Below are 19,507 nucleotides of genomic sequence, written 5' to 3' on the forward strand. Positions count from 1 at the left end.
AGTTGACAAAAGCATGCACATGGGAGTTGTTTGAAGCTTAACAACTTTAGCCCATATATCAAGAGATTATTGATGTGACATAAGTTGTTTATGAATTTTCTTGACAAACGAAAATGAAAACCAAAATTCTATACAACATAATCACAAATATATTTTTGTGAAGTACAATGTTACATAATACTGTGTGCATATCATTTGAGGACAATAATGCTTATGTAACTTAATAAGTGATAATATATTTTGTCAAACCTGAACAAATTTTAAGATTTGTTGAAGTCTTTAAAAAATCTTGTAACGAATTTTAAAATTCATTAAACACCTGAGATGCAATAATTATTGTTTATTAATCTCCTTGGGGTTATGTTTGAAAATTGAAGATGAAAAAAATATATTTAGAAACACAGGGGAAAATGTCCATAATATAATATACTTCCTTTAAATGTTAGGCTTTTACTTTCTACACTTCCACAATTTCTTCGTACACCACTTCAAATTTTCAAAATTTTACCTTTTGCAAAATTGGTTTTCAAAATACTTGCAAATTTTCTGAAATAAGCTTTTCAGAATTTCCAAAACAAAATTTTCGGAATAGATTTTCAGAATAGAATTTCCAGAATGCATGAAAGGCACTTCTAAACAAACTTTTTGGAACAAGATTTCCTAAATAAACTTTTCGGAATGTAACTTCTGAAATGAAATTTTCAGAATACTTCTATATAAAATGTATTTTGAAAAAAGTTTTCTAGAACAAGTTGTTTTCACATTTTCTCTTCTTCCTCTTCAATATTCTCCCTCTCTTTTTCTTTCTTTGGAGCGGTGGTGGTGATAACGAAAGCGACGAGAGAAGCGGTGGTACAGTTATTGTAGAGATGCATTCAGTAATTGTGAGGGTGAAGAAAGCAATAGCCTGCTAAGCCAACTTTCGTTATGGCTTTACAGGTGGAAAATAACGAAGGCCCGTAATCAAGTACATATCAACTGTTTATTTCTCTAACAGTGCGAAGCCACTTTGACCCCTGCACAGCCCTTGTTCCAAAGTGGAAAAAAAAATAGACTTTTATTATTTTGATTAAAAAAATTTGTCTATGTAGATTAATGGTCTTAATTTAAGAAATAAGTTTTAGCATTCTAATAAGTAAATTATTAACTATATTATAAATCCATTAAAGAGTATGTATAATACTTATTATACAATACAATTTTAAAAATATACTAAAATATATGTATAAATAAAAATATTTATACAAATCATTAAAATAAAAGAAAAATTTTATTAGCTTCCATACGTTTTTCCCTACACTTTATGTATAGCTATCTCATCTCATAAAATAAAACAAAACATTTATGTATAGTTATCTCATCTCATAAAATAAAACAACAGAGGAATAATGATATAAAAAAACGACTTTATTAATAATATTCATAAACAATTCAATTTCAATTAATCACAACACACAAAAATTACACAGACTACACTTAGATTTATATGACAATATATTTAACAATATCAATTAAAGTCTTTCGAAATATTTATATTAAATATATTTTATCATATAGTAACATTTTGTTCAGTAGAAAGTTTGAATTTACAAATAAATTCAACAATTATTGATTATGGTAAGTTATGAGGTTTCATGTGGGTTACACAAACACCAATAATATCTGAGCCAACTAAATAAGGGATTGACATCATTGTTTACCCAAAACTTTAAGGCAATGAGTTAATGAGTCTTTCATCTTTATATACTGCTCTACTTTCTCAATTCTATCCGATGTGAGACTTGGACTCACACTTGGATATCGATACTTAATGTGAATCAAAAAACAATTTTGGTGTCATCTCATATATGAGACAATAAATTTATATAAATTTTATTTTTTTCAATATTAATTTTCGTACAACATAATTCACTTAAACAAAAAACATGAATAAGTTAAATATACAAAATAATATTTATTTTTCATTTATAATATACATGCAAATATAATCCACCAAATAAAATAGAAGAGAAAAAAGAAACAAATAATCGTTTTAGTTAGAGTGAAAATATGTTCGCTTAAAAATTAGGTAGATATAAAGATTGAGTTGCAGTGCTATGTTCACTTAAGTGAAAATATGATTAAAAGTAACATTATTTTTATTTCCAGTTGAGCAAAAATAGGATCGTGAATAAGGTTTAAACCTGTGTTCTAATTTTACTTGAGCGAAAATCTCCAACTTGAACACAAATATAAAAAAATCTTGCAAATATAAAAATATCAGTCTCAAGTAAGATCAATCAGTGTCAAAGTTATTTTCAAAATTACTTTAATAATACAATTTCTAAACAATTCAAAATATTAATTCAAACCATAATTTATCTAAACATAATTTTTTATTCATTCAAATCAACCATTGTTACTTAGCTCAACATATGTATATTTATACTCACGCCAAATTCATGATTTATCATTAAAAAAAGTTATAAATTTACTCAACTTATCTAAACTATATTCAAAACTCTATTTAAGTAAACCATATTATTAATATGCATAATCTAGTTACTAAATTAATTCATTAATAATAATATTCAATTTAGAATATTTTAAACAATCATTTTTCAAATCCAACAATATTTAAATAATTTTTCAATTAATCACAATCCCGACATAAAAATAAAAATTTAATGACCAAGTCATGTTCATATTTAAATTATTTGTTCTATTAAAAGTAAGCAATTAAATCATAAGAAAAAAGAGAACAAATGGTTTTTAAAATTGATAGGAACTTAATTTGTTTGAAAATTCTATCATGCATAAATGTACCTCATCACTCAACTATTTTGAAGTGCTACTAGATTCTCTGCAAAAGAGATGATGTATGGAGGAAGAAAATTAAAAAAAAAATAATAATAATAAAAACATATAAGAGGGAGAGAGAGAGAGAGGAAAAGAGGAAACGGAGGGGATGGCATCAGAGAGTGGGATAATCCAATTGAGTAATTGAAAATAAAATATTGTTACTATGTTAACTTTAAACAATAAAAGTAAATTTATATTAATATTTTTCACATTTCTTAATTCTTAAAGACTATAGAAGTATTTATTAACAAACAATGATTCTTAAATTACTCGGATGTTAAAATAGAAATCATAAATATGTTTTTCAACCAATTGAAATGAATGTGAGTTTAAGAAAGCACGTGTCATAAAATATTTTCTTGTAATATTTTCTCATAATATTTATAAAACAACATTAATAGAATTAACTATATTCAACAAACAATGTTTTGTTATATAATTGAGTGAATTTGAAACTCTTGCACATGTTCTTAATCAAATTAAAAGTATAAATATAATTAAAAATGTCAAATAAAAATCAACTTAATTTAACTAAATTAGTCAAAAGTATAACTGGATTATATTAGAAGTAGTGGATTAATAGATTTGTTTAAATATATTTATACTAATAGTAATATTTAACATATTTAACGCAAATACTTATATATTTTCAATGGATAAATAATTGATTCAATAAGATAAGTATTATTGTATTTGATTTTTAATACTTAACTTTAATTTTATTAGTTTTCTTTCAAGTTTGTTAAAATTAATATAATTGAGCACATTTTTTTTATCTTTAATAATTGCGTATTTTGATTTTATTTTTTTATAATAAACATATGCAATACTTATTAAAGATCAAACAATTGTTTAATTACCTCAATCATTATTAGAATTCACATAAACTAATAAAATTAAAAATTTTACACTAAATTTGTAATATTTTTGTACTATATTAAAATTGAGATATATGATGAATTGGCATTTATCTTGGAAATCTTGTATTTCTCGCATTTATTTAAAGGGGATTCCTATTAAACCCTTGTGAAAAATTTCATTGTCCGTACATTCTTTTAATCTGTTTTTTTCTTGCAAATTATATATTAGATTGGATGGTATGTCTCTCAATCAAACTTGGGTTTGACCTTTCAATCCACTTCCACGTCACGTTCCATAAAATCCAAACACCACTTTGACTATTCAACGAGTTTGGTTAAAAATGACCGAAGCATAATCTCCAATGGAGTGAGTTTCTCAGTTCTTGAATCCCTGAAAATCCAAAACCAAATTTGTCTGACATCGTATTCTTGTCTTCGATTCATCTGGGTCATAGTAGATTCTCCCATTGAAATTGACACAAGGGATGCAATTTAAGTTTCTAGAACTGCATGAGTATTTAATGGTGAACTAGTTTGACTTGGGAGCATGAAAGTGGTAACAAAATTAAACAATGTAGAGAATATTGCAAATGTTGGCCGAAATTGAAACTCATCTAAGATCTCAAAATAGGTCGATTCAACGCAATAGACAAACAATAAAGATCCCTGCGGCCTAATCAACAATACTATAATGGCACACATCATTGTTGAGTTTTATTTAGTGGAAAAAATTAAGACTAACTTGAAGAAGACTTAGTGATACAATTCGGCTATGAAATATTCTGAGGACGAAGAACAAGTGGCTTTGGGCACCGTACAATTTGCCGTTTTGTGCAATTCAATTAAATTACTTCATTACATGTATATGCATGGAATAGCCGAAGTTCAAGTACAAAGACAAAAGCTTCCTTACACTTTTTGAATTTACACCACAGATACTCAATAATTTATCAAGATTTGACTCATCATTTTAAAATTTGGCACTTTGATCTATATTAACTAAAGATGATCTTTTATTTATGTGTAAGTCTGCTATCCATTAATAGCTCTGATTAAGAGTTTCACAAAACAACACATGGAAATAAATTATATTAGTATGAATATTTATTAATATTGGAATAAAACTTTAACTATTTCATTAAAAGAAATGAAGGACAATTATTTGATAATTGATAAAGCTTAAACAATACATAAAGATTGAGAGATTATTTGTTAGACTAGGAAGTTCTAGTTTCCAATAATTTAAGTGTTTAAAAAATAAGCTAAATATAAAGAATAATTGAATTGTGTATTAAATTTTGTTTTGTAATATTTCACTAAAACAACTTCTTATATAGAATGATTAGATGAAGTTTTCAGTTCACAAACTCAATGTAAAAAATAAAATGTTTTCTCAAATCTTGTTTAAAAGTAATTCTTTCTTTAAAGTTAGGTAATGATTTAATGATGTGTTTTATATTTACATTTTATAACTTTATACTGGTTTATTTATTAACTAAGACTCTTTCAGGTTTTAATCAATAAAATCAACCATGCATTATTATCCATACTATTGCTAAACAATAAATAAAGTATTATTTTGATTACAACTACTTCTAACTAAACAATCAAATATTGTTTGAAAACATAGTTATTCTTATTACGAGTCCGAGTATTATTTGAAACAACACTCATTTATGAATAAAACACTTGGTTTACAAGAAAATGTAATAAAAAAATCAATTTTTTTTATTAAATAAAAGAGATATTGCATCCTCAAACAAATACAAACTTTTGTTTACTCTCTTAAATTATTGTTCTAACAAATTAGCTTAAGCGTTTTTAGGATTATTCATAAGTTAAAAGATTTTGATGCAAAAGTTCCTCCTTCTTCATAGATTACTCGTATATATCGAGAGTTTTGAAAGATAGTCATAAATCATTTTCCACCGAAACACTTAAAATTAATCAATAAAAGTTGTTTTCAAAAGTTTAAACCAGAAAAAAAGTTTTAAGTTTGTTTTACTCAATCTAATTTATTAAATAGATTAACTATGATTTTATCCCTGAACTTTGAAGTAAAAACGGAATTTGTTCCAATATAAAACTTTAATATATTTTAGTTTTCAAACTTTAAATTTGAATTAATATAGTTTTTTAACTCAATTACAATTTGACATATTAAACACATTTTTTATTAGACATTAAAGCTATAATATGTCAAATTGTATAAATAACTCATATTAACATGTAAAAAAATTAATATAATTGAGTTAAAAGGACTTTATTCATTCATTTTCAAAATTGAAAGATCAAATCAAAATTTTAAACATGAACAAATTTTAATTTTACGTCAAAATTTAGGGACTAAAAATATATTTAGCTTTTATTAAATTATTCTTGATATACTTAAGAACAAGATAATCTATTATATACTTTGTTAACCAATTATAAAAAAGTATAAAAATTATCTCATAATATAATCAATTAACCTTTTTTATAATCAATAACATTATTTTGTTTTTTTATGAAATAAATGAAAAAATAAATTGATTAACGCATGAAATAACCAATTAAATCAAAGAGTGTTTTAATTGATTTTCAAATTTAACTACATAATCAATTACTAACTTAAGATAATCAATTAAATGTGTTTGAAACCATTTTCATAACTATATAAATAAAACATTTGGTTCACTCTTTTATCTTATATACTTTTAAAAGCAATATTACAACCTTCATTTGATATCTTTTTGAGTTATTTTTATTTGCTAAAAGAGTGCTTTAAGATTGTTCAAAAAATATTTTAAAAGATTGTGATGTGTTATTGAATCACTTTTATGTTGTGTACCTAGCTAGTAACATATTTCTATTTTTTTTTTTAGTTGTTAGATTATTTTCAATTGTTTTCTCTTGAGTGGTCAAGAGTTGTATTGGTTAGTTTTCTCTTTGTGTGATTCAATTCTAGAATATATTCTGTTGATTGTATTCAAGAGTTGATCTTGTAAAGTTTTTTCTTATTTTGTATATGTTTTACTTTTGTTGAATACTTACATTAAACGTATAAAAATAGTAGATTCTAATTATTTTAAGATTGAATAGATAGGACTAGATGTAATAAGGTCTCTTGGTATACGAACTAACATAATTTTTTGTGGGATCTCTCTCTTTCTTTTCCTTGTTTATTTTGTTGTTGCAAATTTTTATAAATCTTGATTCATATTCAATTGTTTTGATTAGAATAGTTTTTCAAAAACACATAAAGAAAGAATCAATCTTTTCAAAAAGATTTTAAAACCAATATCACCTTTCTTAGCTTAACTTCATGTTTTTTCTAACATTTGTTTTCAGGGCTGATTTTTTAAATATTTTTAAAACAAAGATCTTGAAAAATATTTTTAGAATGTTTTCACAAAACCAAACTTTTGCTAAAGGTATTATTATTATAAATAAACATATCTCATCTTTCTTGTAGTTGAAAATTAATGCTTTTGGAAATTTATTTGTAGTTTATTAATAAAGACATAATAGGATGTTGTTATACGTGAACCACATATTTCTATCTATGTAATCAACAATATGCACTAATAGAAAGATGTTTCTCTTTGAACTATTAAAAAAAACAAGAAAACATCAATATGATGTAAATAATAGTTGTTGTCACCTTATATGAGTTTCTATGAACAAGAATATAAAGGAAGCGTGAGAAGTCTTAGAAGTTACCCAGAAAGGTACATAAGTAGAGAAAAAAAGCAAAGAAGAACACATTGATCCAGAATATCATATGTTTATAATATAACAAGATGAAAGCATCCATGAAGATCATAAAAAATTCACATGTGGTTGCCTTAAATAATATATTTGAACAAGAATTAAATATAAAAATTTTGAACTAATTTTGACGATCAAAAGTGGTTGGTCTCTCTTAATTAATAGATTTGATAACGATATACATGATAACTCTTTTCGGATTAGAAGACTAAAGAAAGAAGAAGGTAACAAAAACAAAAAAAAAATAATTACCTTATAAGTTGACTAAAATAAACTTGACTTAAAATTCAAATAGTAAAAATCTAGGTTTGCTTGCCAAAAATTTTTCTACGTTCTTGAAAAACAAGAACAAAATCAAAGACCAAAATCTAAATAATTTAAACAAAAATGTGATTAATTGGCATCATATGCTATGGATATAGTAACTCAGCACATAAAACTGATTAGAAACTAATCGTGTTAATGAGAGGAAATATAAAAAAAAAAAGTTTTAAAAAGAAGAAAACATATATTTGTTTCGGAAAACAATGCCTCCTTTTCAACCAGTATGTGTTAGAAGTGGACTTGAGGTCTAACTCATCCTCATAAAACCGGCTTGTAAGGTGAGGTCTGCACCCACTTATATACTTTAATTTGGCCTTATCTCTAGTCGATGTGGGACTTCCAACACACCCCCCTCACGCCGAGGTATATACATCTCGAGTGTGAGATTAGACATTAATTGGTGGTCCAATAGCGGCCTGATAATGGGTGGAACAATATGCCCAACAAACAACCAATAATGTTAGGATAGGCTCTAACCATAGCTCTGATACCATGTTAGAAGTGGACTTGAGGCCTAACTCATCCTCACAAAACCGGCTTGTAAGGTGAGGTCTGCACCCACTTATATACTTTAATTTGGTCTTATCTCTAGTATATGTTTAGTAGTAGTTGGAAGAAACAAATTTTATTTGCTTTGCTAATCAGCAATGCTATTATCAGGTTGCTGGTCATGATAAATACAGTAATTAATTTCCCCCCTTTTTCAAGAAAATGTTCAATCGTATCCACAAGCCAAACTTAGAGAAAATTTGTGGACAGTATGAAATGAACATGGTTCAATATTAACACAGAAACAAATTGGATAATATATATGAACACATTTGATCCATAAAGCATATAACAACCACATATGGTCCCATCCATGCATCATTTTCTACTTTCTTTTATTAGGCTCATTAAAGTTTATATCATATTAGGTTAGAAGTTACTTTATCCTATAAACTTAATCTGTTTGATCTTATCAATAAATTAATGTTTGCTATGATAGATACGAAAACACTGATCATAACAATAAAAAATAATAGACATTAAAATAGTTTATGAACACTTTTTAACTTTTTAATGTTTTTTCAATTATTAAATTATTATGTTTTACCTTAATTAACTGCTTCCAAGTTTATCAATATATATCCTTCTTCCTTACTTTTTCTCCTTTTCATTTTCATTTATATGTGTTTTCTCCTGTTTTCCTTACTCCTCCAACACATTCTTTAGTGGTAGAATTTGACTTGACCCTAATTCTATTTATAGAGTTTTATTTTCTCTTGTATCTCTAGCCTAGGATATTTACAAGCAAAAATATGGTCAATAGCTACTTTAAATTTCATGGATCAAATCCAACTTTACCCTAATCTCCAATAATCATGTTTTTTTTTTGTTTTTTTAAAATCATCGCATTTGCTCGACAAGCTCTTTGTAACTTCTCTTGCTTAATGAATCTCTACTCTCATTAGTGAAATTGCATCACATGAACTTACTGGATTTAAAAAAAAAAAATCTTTTGTCTAACAACAATTTCACTTGCCTAGCGAATTAGCGAAAATTTTACAGATGAATAGTTACTTTTGTGAAAAATCGAACTTGAATCCTCTCGCTTATCAATCGGTTGCTTTCTATAACTGAACTACAGTCTCATTTATTCATTTTATTAATTATTATAATTTTAACCTCATGATCATTTGAAGAAAATTGAAAAGGATGGCAATGGAAAAGGAGTAAATAAGACAACATATAAGCATATGGTTGACTCCTCAAAATGCAACTACAACAATACCACACATCATGTATAGTGTGAGTAAGTGATTCAGTTTATAAAAAATCCAAAAGAACTTCATCTACAATAAATAAAACCGAATTATGCATTATTTAAAAGACACTTGTGATTTGGATTGTTTTATAAAAAAAATAGAAGAAAAATAATCTTATAAATTGTACATGATTATGCTAATGACGATGAAAATAGAAAAAATATATTTGGATATACATTTATGATTAGTGCAACAACTATTTTTGACTTCTTATTTTTTTTAACTGAGTCAATATGGTTCATTTCATTATATTGACATTAACATCATTTAAAAGGTGTCACATGTCAAAATCCAAGTCATCTTCTATCTTGGAAGATGTCACGTATCAAAATCAAATGGATTCTAAGATAGAAAATGAACTAGCTTTTAACATGTGATATTTTCAAAACAATATTAACACCAATTTAATGGTAAATACCATAATAAGTTTACTTAAAAGAAATAAATATTCAATTGATTAAAAAAATTATAAAAACAAAACAAATAAAAATCTAAATATAGAAATCAAGTTATTAACTAAACCTGTATTTTTATTTCTTAAGGATTCTTATAAACAAATGGCACCATTAAATTATAACATAATAATCCACAAGAATTGAGTAATAGATGTAATAAACTCATGACTTTATTTGAATGTGAAGTAACCTAAAAGTTGTAGTAAATGTGAATTTTAGTAAATAATTGAGTTCAAGGGCAAAGATATTTACATGATTGAATAAATTTTTAGTTGTTACTAGAAATCAAAGTCTAAAGTTTGTTAATTTTGAATAAGTTAATTTAATTTCATTAAGAACTGTTATGAGTATTTGTGACAAAATAGGTTATGCTCGAAAAACTGGATTGTTAACTCATTGGAAAATAGGTGAGTTGAGTTAGATTTTTAACTCATGGGACCATATTAATTCGACATGTTTGGCCCGTTAGTCTGTTGACTGTGAGTTAACCTATGACCTGTATTAGCTACATTTTGTTGTTCCCATGTTAGGGGTTGTTCTCTACACCCTAAATACACGTCATGATTCTGTAATGGTTTTATTGTTGCTAAAACATTCTAAGACTAAAACTTATTGTCATTGATGATCAGTTACTTGATATTGCACGAGGGACACTTCAAATTCTTTCAAAAACCACCACTACCCTTCTCCAATTGGTCTTAGTTTTGGAGTGTGGTGATCGATCACCTCATATGCTAGCAACAAATTATCCTCTCTTGAAACCTTCATATATAAGGATCTTGTAGAAAGATAAAACCTTGGATTCGAGGTGAGGAGGCCAAAAGATGAATGAGATCCAATCTCACTCAATTACACTTCTAGGACTACATCTAATCCCAAAGGTCTGATCTTTAGTTACAAAGGTGCCTATCTTAACCCTCCGACTATTGTTATGCTTAACAAGATTAGGTTTATGTCAATGTATCTACAGTGTGTTCCCATGTTTCATTGCAATGTTTGGCATAAAGAAAAATGGGCAAGATGGCTTGTGAGCTCGTCCGAGGCAAGACGAGTTATTTTTTGGCTCATGCTATGTTAAGGGGCTGACTCAACCAGACTGTCTTCATGGGTTAGTAACGGGTTGGACCAAATTTGCCACCTTTATTTCTAATTGAGTTGTTCAACGTTAGAAAATTGATTTTTTAAACGATATATATATATATATATATATATATATATATATATATATATATATATATATATATATATATATATTTACACACACATTCTTCACCCTTCAAGTCAATATGTTTTAAGATTTAGGTATTGTTTCATACTCAAAGAAATGTATTTACAAAAAACATTTTGATACTTAAGTTTATATTTCAAGATTTAGGTATTACTCTAAAGCGAGAGGGAGTATGCTTATAAAAAGTATTTCAATGTTCAAGTTAAGGGTGTACATCAACACATAATAAATACTGTAATAATGAACACAATTAATTTATTTTGTGAACAATGTTATTGATATTATATTTATAGACTTCACTCACATTGTTCAATGATATGCTAACATTCACATAAATAATCTCCTTTATTAACTTGTTTAATCACTACAAGAAAAAAGTGTATTACATACAGCAAAAATCTGTATATAAGACCCAAAATCCGTATATAATACGTGTTTATATACGGATTACATATGGACAAAAATCCGTATATAATACCGTCGTAACTAGGTTTATATACGGATTTATCCGTATATAACTTATATACGGAAATTATATACGGATATATCCATATATAACTTATATACGAATTTATCCGTATATAAGTTATATACGGATAAATCCGTATATAACTTATATACAGAAATTATATACGGATAAATCCGTATATAATTTATATACAGAAATTATATACGGATAAATCCGTATATAAGTTATATACGGAAATTATATACGGATATATTCGTATATAACTTATATACGGATAAATCCGTATATAATGGTTTAAGAAGAGCTAAATAAATATCCTGTATATAGTTGTTCCCCATGCACAATATACAAGCAGACCTGAACATTATAGTGAACATTCACCATTGTTATAAGCAAACCTGGACATTATACATTGCACATTGACATATAAATTCAATAAGGTTTTCAAATACACTTAATCCACAAAGGAAACATTGTATATGAATACATAAATATTGTTTACATCAATATAACTGCAAGAATAAACATTAGGTAAGTTCATAAACAGATTGTAGTTGTGGTTCTAAATAAGTTCAACAGTAATGGAAATAAGTTTTATAAAATGCCTAATAATGCATGTAATCATTTCCATCTTGTGGTTGTTCATCTAGTGGTTGCTGGTGTGGTGGTTGCTGTTCTGGAGGTTGCTGTTCTGGTTGGACATTATTGGGTACTTCATTTTGAACTTGAGGATTTTGAAGGTTTAAAAAGTCTTGTGCAGCTGCGGCTACTGAAGGCGGAAGGAATGGCAGGAGGACGCCAATAAAGCCTTCAAACTTTTGAAGCTGCTGACCATATTGTTGTAACTGTGATTTCAGGTTAACAATTTCTTCTGAATTTTGTGGTTGAGCAGTAGAAGATGTCTGTGTCTGTTGGATGTAACTATCAACACAGTCATCTTGGGAAGTGACATTTCCAATGTCGTATACGCATCCCTTGTATTTTCCACCAGCAGCCTCTAACCAACATCGATTTCTCAATCTTTCCTCCTCCGCAGGGTTTAGAGGAGAAGATGTTGAGACACCAACAGATGCAGTCTCAGATCTTATTTGAGAAAATTTTGCAACAAATTGTTCCTGTTAAATGAATAAATATTATCATTACACATGAGGTTTAAAAACCGAAAATTTATAATGTTCTAGAGTTAGTACAAACTTACATGGGTTCGCCTAGACCTTTCGTCCACAAATTCCCCTGTTGATTGACGAATATGTGTCTGCTGACTCCATGCATGGGTATGAAATTTGTATCCATTAGCAAAGAATGTGTGCCATTCCTTTACACACCTTAAAGGACCAAGTGATAAATCTCTAAGATGTTGGTTCCTCACACTTAAAGGTTTATAACCAATCAAACCACTGTCATCGAGAAGTTCAAGAATATATTTTCTCTGATTCATGTGAATTCCAGATTTGGACCTTGCAATTTCAAGACCGAGAAAGTATCTTAAAGATCCTAGGTCTTTGATTTTAAATTTGGTATCTAAGATGTGCTTAAGATGATTAATTTCTGCCATATCATTGCTAATTAAAACAATATCATCCACCTAAACAAATAATGCAGTAAAAGAAGTAGAAGCAGATTTGACAAACAAAGCTTGATATGCAGAAGATTATTCGTAATTAAGAGAAAGAAGAGTAGGAGGAGGGACAATGTAAACCTCCTCATGAAGCTCTCCATGAAGGAAAGCATTGTTGACATCCAGTTTCTCCCAAAACCATCCTTTAATAGCTGCCATAGCAAGGGAAAATATGTAGTAATAAGTTTATTGATATTGTCTAAGAAGCAATGATTCTTACTCTTTATCTTTTCTAGTATGCCAACTTTCAGCAAAGCAGATTTTGGAATGAGTAAACTCTTGAATAGAGAAAAGAGGCTATGTAGTCTCAACACAAACCTTTTAACATTACTCCATATAACCACGGGAAGAGAAATTAAGGGCAGGGAATATATTCTTGATATCGTAAAGTAAACAAAAAAAATTCAAGGTTACAGAATAGATTAAATAAAAACACAAAAGGATTGAAACTATGTTCTCTGTAATTTGGTGTAGTTTTTTATGATTGCAGTGCCACAAGAGGAAGAGTATATCTGCCACAAGATGAATTGGCAAAAGCTAGGCTTTTAGATGATGACATTTTCCTGGGTAAAGTTATAGATAAACCTAGTAAATTCATGAAGGGACAGATAAAGAGGACAAGGATGTTTTTTGATGAGGTAGAGAAAGGAGTTGCACAGCTAAACCCTGCTAGTAGGTGGCCAGTGTGGGCATCCACAAATTCCTAAACAAGAACAAATTCAATAATTTGCCATTTTAGAGTTTAACGGAATATTATCTTTCCGTCTTGTGAATGAAGTAATTCCTTGATAGTACAAATTAACAAAGATGAGGAAGAGCTTGAGCTTCCTTTCTTTGATCAAGCTACAATTACCCAAAGCAACTTATGGCTTCTCAATTAACAATGTATATGGTAATCACATCAAAACCATTAAACTAAATACAATAACTATTTACTCATTAAACAGAACATAATAACTACTTACCCTTTTGTGGTGCTTTCCTTTTTCAATCCCAAAAGCTTCCTCCACTTATCTTACCCTTCAAATACTTTGCAGTCCTATATCACACAAATCCAACCAAAGAAAACCATATCAAACATATATATAATTAATAATATAAATTATATGTTATAGTCCTTAAAGATTGCGTAAACATACCTTAACACGCCTCTGAATGTTCACTCAATGTCCTAAAAATGCACCAAAGTATGGATTCAGGTTTCATATCTCACCGAGAATAAAGAAAGAGATTGGTTTCAAGTTTTCATTTCAATATTGGTGTTATATTTTTACAAAATGAGTACCTAATAAGTGAATGATGCTGTGGGAACATTAACTGAAACATGAGTTTGTTAAATTTAGTTAGTTGAAAACCTCCATTACAAAGAAAAATGAAAAATATTCATCAACAACCACAAGACATTTCCCAGTTATAGGTGAAAATCCATTCATCATGTACTTAATCTAATGGCATTAAGAAATTATCTCAATATAAGAATCCAATAATAACTGAATGGTTCACCTGAGCAAAAGATGGAATAAATGATTATGGGCATGGTCAAAGATGATCTCTATGACCACGGTAGTGTTTGAGATATTGGGTTTGGACCTACTTGGGACATCCTTTTACGAGGGAAAGGAACTCACTCACCTTTGGTTCCTTCACTAAGGGCCTTCGCAACTCCAAATGGTATGTCTCAATCCTGCATACCACTGACAATCTTCTTAAACCGCCAAACACTAGCCTCAATTGATGTTTCCTAACACTCCAACCACAGCTTGCGACACTTCCATTGCTGCTTTAGCAGATGAAAGTTCACTTTCAGGGTTAATATGTGAAAGCTTAGAATTAACAAGACTTTCAGTTGGATTGCTTTGCAGTTGATTGACCAAACTTGAGTCACCAAGTTGGGAGTGATCGAATTCGGCAGCAGCATCATGAAGCGTATCATCAATATCATCATGACTAACATCACAAAGTTGTGGTGATGCCAAGTTTTTCTAAATTACTTCTAAAATAGAGTGGCACTTCTAAATTACTTCTAAACATTTAACAATAGTAGACCTTGGTGGAACATCCTTCAACACCACAGAACCAGATTTGGAGCTAAGACTATCTCTTCCAGCTGTTGCCATTGAAAACAATGGCAAGTTCTAGTAATTGTAATGCTTTTGTTTACAATTATGATTTGAAAAAACACATGAACAATACATGCATCGTTTCAAGAGTTGAAACCCTTCACAATGGCGTTTGAGAGGTTTGTTATGGCTGGTTATACACCTAATTAAGCTTAGTTATATATATGTTTAGGGTTAGTTAGTACAATCTAATGAATGTGTATACCCATTCCCTGTTCAACCCTTCTATAATCCCTTATACCCCTATACCACCATTATTCTTCCCAAATAATTTACCTTTAAACTTACTATGACCCCTGGAATCATCTCCATCCTAAAACCAACTATATTTCCTAGTTACAATATTCCTTGCATGTTCCCTGCACATGCCGAACCCTTTCTTATTATCTTTCTTTCCCAACATAACCACGATGAGAAACTAAGCCCTTCACACATTATTTCATTCATGCTACCCAACCCGAGGCACTCTCACTATTAGCTCTTCGTTTAACCCAAGGCCCTTCCACAATCACTCTACCCTTCTTTCCTTTTTCTTCCAACTATGTGATATATATATAACCTAACCAGTACTTGATACAAAGAACTTATGCATGAAACCAACTTCTTCCTTTACTACCAACCTACACCAATTATGACAACCTCAAAAGGGACTTAAGCTTACTTCAGTACGTTGCAATCCTAAATTTTGATCCAGAACATTCTACCACTGCATTAAATATTTACAAGCCCAGCCACTTGACAAGGAAAGAGACTTAGTCACTGTGACACTAAAGAAGAAAGAATCGTACCAGTCTATACAATTCAAATACAAAACAACATATTGTTTACCAAACGAAGCAAAAGAACACAATACAAATCATTTTTCTGCATCTAACAAACTTTAAAGGCAAACGAACTCACTCACATTCGCAACTCCAAAGGCTATATGTCTCAGTCCATAAAACCAGTACGAATCTACTTAACCCGCCACACAGTAGCCTCAATCGATGCTTCCAAACACTCCAACCACGGCTTGCGACCCGAACCATAGATGTGACAAATAAAACACACAAAAATGAGATTAGGGTTCACGATTTTCACCATTAAACAATTACTAAGCATTACAGTTTACTTACTAGATGAAGCTACTCTTTCAGCGCCCAACTACGGCACCGCACCGAACAATGAGGCCCAACGATAGTGTTTGATGAAGGATTGATGAAGGACACAGTTCGAAAGAGAGAGACGACGAAGAACCAAAGCCACACCGAAGAGGGATCGAGTCAACAACAACCAGACCTAAAGGGCTCGAAAGAAGGAATGCGACAGGGTTCGAGAGAGAAAAGAAAGCACCAGGGTTCGAGAGAAAAGAAAGCACCAGGTTCGAAAGAGACGAAAGCTCGAGCTTCACAAATAAGAGTGAATATAGGGTTCCAGCTTCTACGTAATCAGAAATACATTTTTTTTAAATTATTTCCCAAATCCGTATATAATATCTATAGATAACACTTGGTTCTAACTACATACGGATAATACAGATTATATACAGATCCTATCCTTGGATAATTTTCCCGCCACCCCGCGCCAACATTATATACGGATAACCCGTAAATAAAATTCCGTATATAATATCCGTATATAACGCCTTTCTTTAACATCCGTCCATAATTTTCGTATATAATACCTGCTTTACATATGACTCTAGATTCGTATATAATGTTCCGTATCTAATTCCATTATTTCTTGTAGTGAATGATATGTTAACGTGTTTTAACTGTTAACCTTTGTTGATTACCATTTATCTTAAATTTTGCAAAGTCTAAGCCAATATAGTGTAGATACTAGAAGATCTCTACTGTCCTAAGATGATCTCGGACCGGGCAGCGGAGATGATCTGGGACATGTTGAGTACATATATTATTTCCTATAACACATGAATAAATAAGGTTATTATGTGAAACGTGTGCCTTTAGTTGTAACAAATGTTGTTATTGTATCAAGTGTTCCATTCCATCTAAACCTAAACGAACAAGACCTTTAAACATTGAATATTGGGATTGGAAAGTGTTGGCACAGCCAATTTTTCAGGGAAGGAGGATAATACGAAACAAACAAGAACCTGGAAAAGGTATCAGTGATTGTGAAATCATGATTCGTCGTGCAAACAGAGGAAAATGAAGTTGTCTTTTTAATTGTTTTTTTTGGGAGAAGAAAGGTTTCTTGTTCTGACTTTGGTAAACGCTGTCGGATTTGTCACAATGCTTCTCTCACCTTCGACGGTTGCCGTTCCAATTTCCAAAGTCAAAGAGCATAAAACACGGCTTGCGCTGTATCCTTCTCATCCACAAAATACTATGATTTTTTTCTTAATCGTAAACCTCTAATTTTTCTTGGTATATCACGTGTATCTTTACAATTGGTCAGGTGGCAATACAATGAAATACTCAAGTAAAAACATTTAATACAAATATGGAATTTCAGTTCATAACTACTGATTGGACAGAAATAGTCTTATTGCAATTAATTATGGTATCCGAAACTTATTGGAATGAAATAAAAAAAATACTATATGAAATACAAAACATTTTACATTTTTGTTTAAAATAATTGAAAGAATTGTAATTATATATTTAATGTTTTGCTTGGGGTGATGTGGATGAAGTGATTTGTGAATGTTAAAGTTGTTTAAATATAAAGTGATTTGTAATGATTTACGTATAGTTATATGTTAAATTATAAGAATAATTTTCTCTTTAACACTATTTTTTGCTTTTAAATAACTAAATATTTATTTAATATAACTTCACTAATTTAAATTATTACTTAATTTATTTTATATAAAACTATTTTAATTTAATATAATTTTTTTAATTTTAAATAATAAATTACATTTCGTAATAATAATAATAATCTTATTTTTATTTAAAGTAATAATTCATTCTCAATTTATTTAAACTAATTTTTTACCATACTTATTTTATTATAATATAATTTTATAATTTTTATTTTTTTATTTTAAATACTAACTTACATTTCATTTTAACATAATTTATATTTATTATATTTTAAAATTCAATATGTTTTTATCCCTTAATTTTCAATTAAATTGAAATTAATTTTTCTCCACTCAAGTCTCTCTCAACTTTAAAAATACATTAATTTATTTTTTTAATTAAATTTTGTTAAATTTAACGTTTTAAATTTCTAAACAACTTAACTCATCACAATTAAAAGTTTCTTAAGTTTATTATTCATAATGGATATAGTTGATAAAAAAATGAGCAATGTTTAAAACTTTTAAAATGAAAAGTTAATTTTTTTGATAGGTAAAATTGAGATCTAAAAAATTGAATATAATAATAAGAATTAAGACATTTTTAGAATTAAATATTCGTTTTTCAGAATTTATTATTCAAACCAACCTAATCAAAATATGATTAAAATCTTCAACTAAATTTGGCAAAGGCGTGTCGTGAACGCTCACTCTCTTTCCGACTCACTCGCGCACAAATTCTTATCCATTCTCAATGCATTTAACCATAGTTACTTTTGTATAAAAAAAATTCAATGTATTTCATTAGAGTATATACTAATATCATTAATTATTTACGTTTTTCAATGATATTTCAAAAGTAAGTTAAAAATGTCAATTTTATTTATATGTTAGACATAAAATAATTATACAAATATAGATATACTCTAAAGATAGTACACTAAGAATAAAAAAAATAAAAGGAAAAATAATTTATTTTCACCCCAAGGCCTCTCTGAGTCACACCACTGATTATTTATTTAGTCAGTAACTGTTGAAAGGAAATGAGAAAGTCAACCACCTCAAATTTTTAATTAGGAGATGTGTTTGGTGTAAATAAATTTACGCAAAGTTTGAAATATGAAATAAATATATTTGGAAGTAAATGAATTTTACATATTATGTAAAATAGAGGCGTGGGTCAAAGTGATAGAAACTATGCATAAAAATTGAATGGCTTGGGTGCTCCACTCCTTCCATTGAGGTCCAAACAGAAGGTCCCAACACACCCACAATCTCCACA

General features: G+C 28.8%; 1 long non-coding RNA gene across 1 annotated transcript; it reads right to left on the minus strand.

The window, feature by feature from the left end:
• Positions 1–14,318: 14,318 nt before the first annotated feature.
• On the minus strand, positions 14,319–15,113 carry LOC128196359 (uncharacterized). Its single transcript, XR_008248582.1, has 3 exons — positions 14,986–15,113; positions 14,493–14,524; positions 14,319–14,392 (listed from the first exon to the last, which is right to left on the minus strand). It is a non-coding gene; the product is annotated as an uncharacterized LOC128196359 (long non-coding RNA).
• Between the last annotated feature and the right edge of the window lie 4,394 nt (positions 15,114–19,507).

This window comes from Vigna angularis, chromosome 4 (assembly GCF_016808095.1).
Source record: "Vigna angularis cultivar LongXiaoDou No.4 chromosome 4, ASM1680809v1, whole genome shotgun sequence".
Classification (NCBI taxonomy): domain Eukaryota; kingdom Viridiplantae; phylum Streptophyta; class Magnoliopsida; order Fabales; family Fabaceae; genus Vigna; species Vigna angularis.